This window comes from Bufo gargarizans, chromosome 1 (assembly GCF_014858855.1).
Source record: "Bufo gargarizans isolate SCDJY-AF-19 chromosome 1, ASM1485885v1, whole genome shotgun sequence".
Classification (NCBI taxonomy): domain Eukaryota; kingdom Metazoa; phylum Chordata; class Amphibia; order Anura; family Bufonidae; genus Bufo; species Bufo gargarizans.
Window position 1 is genome coordinate 307,246,776 of NC_058080.1, and position 7,242 is coordinate 307,254,017.

Sequence of the window (7,242 nt, forward strand, 5' to 3'; positions counted from 1 at the left end):
TGATTTCACCCACCCACCCACACCATCTTACAGTCACTTCACAGGGTGGCCCACCACAGCAGTTATGGCATAACTTTACTGCTTGTTGTAGATAGGTTAGGTTCACCTTTCTGATAGCCGATCCAACCACAAGTAATGTTTTAAAATAATAATCTATTTATGGAATTAAAGAATTTTAATTAAAAAATATCTGCAAAAATAAGTCATTTTAAAAGTAATGTAATATAAAGAAATGTATATACCTTGTATTGTATATACATAAAGCAAAAACACAAAAACTTTACAAATACATATTAGGAATCCATATGACTGCAACAATTATAAAGCAGACAATGAAATAAACAGAACAAAAAAATAAACGTAAAAATATTTTCTTCTATATTCATGATGCAAAACAAAATAAAAAGAAAAAAATAATAATTACACAGTAATCTATTTACACTTTTAAACTGCAAAAAAAATAAAAAATCTCCAACATACAGTGCATTCAGCAAGTCTTTCCCTTTTTCACATTAAGGCCTCATGCACACGACCGTTGTGCCGTTTTCCGTTTTTTTTTTCGCGGACCCATTGACTCTCAATGGGTCCGTGGAAAAATCAGAAAATGCACCGTTTTGCAGCCGAGACCGTGATCCGCGTATCCTGTCCGTCCAAAAAATATGACCTGTTCTATTTTTTTGACGGACAACGGTTCACGGACCCATTCAAGTCAATGGGTCCGTGAAAGAACACGGATGCACACAAGATTGGCATTCGTGTCCGTGATCCGTGGCCGTAGGTTGCTTTCATACAGACGGATCCGAAGATCCGTCTGCATAAAGGCTTTTTTAGATCTAAGTTTTTTACTTCGTGAAAACTCATATCCGACAGTATATTCTAACACAGAGGCGTTCCCATGGTGATGGGGATGCTTCTAGTTAGAATACACTACAAACTGTGTACAAGACTGCCCCCTGCTGCCTGACAGCACCCGATCTCTTACAGGGGGCCGTGATCCGTACAATTAACCCCTCAGGTGCTGCACCTGAAGGGGTTAATTGTGCGTATCATAGCCCCCTATAAGAGATCTGGGGCTGCCAGGCAGCAGGGGGCAGACCCCCTCTCTCCCCAGTTTAAATTTCATTGGTGGCCAGTGCCGCCCCCCTTCCTCCCTCTATTGTAATAATTTGTTGGTGGCACAGTGTGTGGCCCCCATCGGCCCCCCCCTTCCTCCCTCTATTGTAATAATTCATTGGTGGCACAGTGTGCGCCCCCCATCCCCCCCCTTCCTCCCTCTATTGTAATAATTCGTTGGTGGCACAGTGTGCGGCCCCCATCGGCCCCCCCCCCTTCCTCCCTCTATTGCCATGGTTACTTAGCAATAGTACAATAGTAGAAGCATCATACTTACCTGTTAGCTGCTGCGATTTCTGTGTCCGGCCGGGAGCTCCACCTACTGGTAAGTGACAGGTCTGTGCGGCGCATTGCTAAATGAACTGTCACTTACCAGTAGGAGGAGCTCCCGGCCGGACACAGACATCGCAGCAGCCAGCAGGTAAGTATGATGCTTCTACTATTGTACTATTGCTAAGTAACAATGGCAACCAGGGCTGCAGTAGCGTCCTGGTTGCCATGGTTACCGATCGGAGCCCCAGCGATTAAACTGGGACTCCGATCGGAACTCCGCTGCCACCAATGATTGGGGGGGGGGGGGGGGGAGATGGGAGGCTGCACACTGGCCACCAATGTTCTTAATGCTATAGAGGGAGGGGTGGCCTATGGGGGGCGCACACTGTGCCACCAACAAATTATTACAATAGAGGGAGGAAGGGGGGGGGCGATGGGGGGCGCACACTGTGCCACCAACAAATTATTACAATAGAGGGAGGAAGGGGGGGGGCGATGGGGGGCGCACACTGTGCCACCAACCTATTATTACAATAGAGGGAGTGAGGGGGGGGCCGCACTGGCCACCAATGATATTTAAACTGGGGAGGGGGGGTTTGCCCCCTGCTGCCTGGCAGCCCTGATCTCTTACAGGGGGATTTGATAGTAAAATTAACCCCTTCAGGTGCAGCACCTGAGGGGTTAATTGTGCTGATCACGGCCCCCTGTAAGAGATCAGGTGCTGCCAGGCAGCAGGGGGCAGTCATGTACACAGTTTGTAGTATATTCTAACTAGAAGCATCCCCATCACCATGGGAACGCCTCTGTGTTAGCATATACTGTCAGAAATGAGTTTTCACGATCTAACTCATATCCGACAGTATATTCTAACATAGAGGCGTTCCCATGGTGAGGGGGACTCTTCAAGTTAAAATATACCATCGGATTGGAGAAAACGCCGATCCGATGGTATAAAAGGGACTCCAGACTTTACATTGAAAGTCAATGGGGACGGATCCGTTTGAAATGGCACCATATTGTGTCAACGTCAAACGGATCCGTCCCCATTGACTTGCATTGTAATTCAGGACGGATCCGTTTGGCTCCGCACTGCCAGGCGGACACCAAAACGACTTTTTTTTCATGTCCGTGGATCCTCCAAAAATCAAGGAAGACCCACGGACGAAAAAACGGTCACGGATCACGGACCTACGGACCCGGTTTTTGCGGACCGTGAAAAAATACTGTCGTGTGCATGAGGCCTAAGTCACATGTTAGGTTGTGGTCTTGTGCTAAAAAAAAAAAAAGTTTTCCCTCATCTATTTGCACTCAATCGTAATGCCCTTAATGAGAAAGCTACAGCTGAATGTTAGAAATGTTTGCAAATTTATTTTTAAAAAAATGATAAAGTCCTCCTGTGTTAAATTCAGTTGATTGGAAATGATTTGGAAATATACCCCCTGTCTATGTATAAGGTTTTACAGCCTGCCAGATAAGTTAAACTGATGTACCCTAAGGTTTCCTAGGACATTTCTCTAAAATATCAGTCTTAGATTGCTAGTATTTCTCTAAATGATATGTGAAAGCCAGTTTTCTTCTTCCTAAAGGACAAGACTATTGAATGTCCCAGTATTACACTTCTCGGAGTGAGACATGCAAGCCAATTCCCTTTCCAAAAGGACAAGTGTACTGAGTGTACTGAGTGAAAATAGCTCTTGTTAGCTACGTGGCCTTGTGGGTACTCTTGTGGATGCACCAGGGAGACCATCTAGTATGCACAAGGAGTTTTGTAGTTTCTACATTTACAGAATCAGTCTCCTCTTCTCTAGTTTATTATTGTTAATTTTCTCTGTTGGGAAAATTCTAAATCACTAGTTCATGTTTTACTGTTTACACTGTATGCTTCGATTAGCAATACAGACCAAGGGTAACTTGCATGTGTTTTTGCTCCAGGTTGGCTATTTGTATTCTGCCGTTTTTGTTAATAATTACATTATCTGGATGCCTGCTGCTTTGTTATATATTAATTTGATAACCCCTCTTTTTTCTGTGCGCTTGTCTTTGCCTTTTTTTTATATAGTTAACGTTTTTGTTTTGTATTTTTTATTGTGTCTCAGTAAAGTATATATACACATTTATAAAATTACATGTCCTCTGCTTTGTGCATTATAATATGAGGTAGCTTCTTATATTTTTTCTTAGTCACAGGGGTATATAGATGATAGTAGATCCCTAGTCATTGATAGGAGTAAATGCTATGCTGAGATTGTAACACAGATATGGCATCTAAAGTTGAACTTTTACTTGAATGCTACAGTGAAAGTGTCTTCAAGCAATTTGTCTTAAGACCCACAACTAGCGACAAGCACAGCCATTGAAAATGCACTACCCCCAAACAGATTTAGTGTAGTTATCCTCAATATCATTCACCCCTATCATAAGTAACTTAATTGCTACTTATGGAATAATTCCTTATGTCAGTAGTCTTTTACCACTCAGCTATTTTAAAACTTTTATTACTGGACAATTTCTGGAACATATGCTAAACAGTAAATCACAAGTAAGCCCTCAAACTTGTTATGCCAGCAGTTAAGCCCCGGGATGCCCAAACTCAGGCCACAGGAGATGGCGGAGAGCAAAATAGAGGTGAGTATTATTCATTTTTTTTATGTATGTACGCTAATGCAGTCAGTACTGGGTGCACTATGGGGGGGGGGGGAGTATTTAAATAATATAGAGTTAAAATACATGCACAAATACGAAGGGTGGCATTATATAGAGAGAGGGTCATTATATATATTTACTAATAATACAGAGGGGGCATTACTGTATATATTGAGAGAGGGGGATATATATATATATATATATATATATATATATACACACACACACACACTAATAATACAGAGGGGCACATATATATATAGATATAGATATAGAGAGAGAGAGAGAGAGAGAGAGAGAGAGAGAGAGAGAGAGAGAGAGAGAGAGAGAGAGAGAGAAAGAGAATGAGAGAGAGAGGCTATTACAGTCCTGATCAAAAGTTTAAGACCACTTGAAAAATGGCAAAAAATAACATATTTTACATTGTTGGATCTTAGCAAGGTTCCAAGTAGAGCTTCAACATGCAACAAGAAGAAATGAGAGTGAGACAAAACATTTTTTGAGCATTCAATTAATTGAAAATAACGATTAAACTGAAACAGGCTGTTTTTCAGCTGATCCAAATTTTAGGACCACATGCCCTTAAAAGGCCAAATCTGTGCAAAGATGTGGATTCATTGTCATTTTCTGTCAGCTAGTCACACATTTTGATGGCAAAGGCAAAAAAAATCTCCCTTTTTGAATGTGGTCGGATTGTTGAACTGCAAAAGCAGGGTCTCTCACAGCGCCCCATCGCTGCAGAGGTGGGACGCAGTAAGACAGTCATTTGGAATTTCTTAAATGATCCTGAGGGTTATGGAACAAAAAAGTGGAAGACCCAAAAAAAGTCATCAGCACTGAGCCGGAGGATCCAATTGGCTGTCCGTCAAGACACTGGATGATCCTTGACCCAAATTAAGGCCCTTACTGGTGCTGACTGCAGCCCCATAACCATCAGACGACATCTAAGACTGAAGGGCTTCAAAAACAAAAAAAGGTGGGATCTGGCATGACAAGCAGATCCCACCTGAGATGTTTTCTACACGCCACAGTGGAGGGGGCGCCATAACGGTCTGGGGTGCTTTTTTCTTCAGTGGAACAATGAAGCTTCAGGAAGTGCAGGGACGTCAAACGGCCGCTGGCTATGTCCAGATGTTGCAGAGAGCATTCCTCATGACTGAGGGCCCTCGTCTGTGTGGTAATGACTGGGTTTTTCAACAGGACAAGGCTACAGTACACAATGCTCGCAGGACAATGGAATTCTTCCAGGAGAATAACATCACTCTTTTGGCCCATCCTGCGTGTTCCCCTGATCTAAATCCAATTGAGAACCTTTGGGGATGGATGACAAGGGAAGTTTACAAATACGGACAACAGTCCCAGACAGTAGATGGCCTTCGTGCGGCCATCTTTACCACTTGGCAAAATGTTCCCACTCACCTGATGGAAACGCTTGCATCAAGCCTGCTGAAACTTTTGAAGTGATAAACAATAACGGCGGAGCTACTCATTACTGAGTTCATGTTTGGAAGTTGGATTTCTGTTTTGGATGGGTTTAGTTTTTTTTTGGAGGTGTGGTCTTAAACTTTTGATCAGCTGAAAAACAGCCTGTTTCAGTTTATTCGTTGTTTTCATTAAATTGAATGCTCAAAAAATGTTTTGTCTCACTCCTATTTCTTCTTGTTGCATGTTGAAGCTCTACTTGGTACCTTGTTAAGATCCAGTCATGCTAAATATGATTTTTTGCCATTTTTCAAGTGGTCTTAAACTTTTGATCAGGACTGTATATGATTTATTAGGGTTTTGTTTGGGCTTTTAGTGGACCTCGTCTACCCATCAATGCACTAGAAATATTGACATTGTTTTGGGTACTAGTGATCCTTTACAGTGCCTTAGATATTGTTGGATATTGGTGATTGGCTGTTCCTTGCTTGAAATCCAGCTTTTCCTATTCTGTTTGTCTCTCAATGTATTAAAATGTCGCTGTCAACATTCTCACTATATCCCTAAAAAATATCTTAAGTATATCGTTTTAAATTGTGGCAATTTGTGGGGTTTTACATCATCCTAATTCTGTACCTCTGCAAGTGTTGAATATGGTTTGAACCATTTTCAAGAAATAATTGTGTTATGAAAACCTGCTTCTACACAGACACTAAAAGGCAGGATGAGTAGTTGTTAAAGGGGACATTAATTATTGATATTTATGCAAATTCCAATAATTAATATTCATAAATAGGCGTGAGTTGTCTAGTAATGACTCCCCCTATTTATGCCTAAAATACATACCTAGCTATACTCTCTAGCCAACTAACTACCTCTGATTGCATATACACTACACTAAACTACACTACATGCGACTTACTACTATACTACGGCGGCAACTACTAAAAACACTATACGCTGTATATGAATAATAAAGTATTTATTATACAACACAATAATACAAGTCTAATTATAAGCTCTATCTATATATATATTTATAGATCAATGGTTATATATATATATATATATATATATATATATATATATATATATAGATGCACACACCACAGTACAGCAATAACACTACAGTAAACACAATACAAACCTAACTACACTAGACAATACACAATTCCACCCCACACACTATCTATACAATACACTTAACCCACCTGCCTGGCTACTCACTGTCCCTATGGGGTAGAAAAGGTTAATGGTGGCACTGCAAGGGTTAGTAATTGTAGCCCATGAGTACAGGTTCAAGTAATAAAGGGTCAATACAGCCCAGCAATGCAAGGGTTAAAGCAGGGCTGTAAACCACACAATCACTGCAATGTAGGGGTTGAAAACCAGGGGTTACTGGATCAGGGGTATTGGGGCTATTGATATCAAGGGTTAATACAGCCCAGAAAGGGTATGCTGGGGATGCATACAGGGAATGCAGGAGTTAAGGATATGGGCAGAGGCAGACAGGGCTGAGGTTAATGCTGCAGGAGGTCAGCAGCAGGAGTAAATACTGACTGCAGGAGTTCAGCAGCCGGGGTTAATGGATGGTTAGTGGAGCAGGGGTTAATGCAGGGGTTATGATAAATAGGGGTAAATCAGGGCAGGGCTATTAGGGGTCTGGAGGGAAAGGGTTACCCAGCCATCTCCTGGGGCATGTGGGGCTCTGCCTCTCTTCCTTTAGGGATCTGTTCCCATGTGTCTCTGTTTGTAGTCTAGTTCCAAGAGATCTCGTGTTCCTGGCTTGGG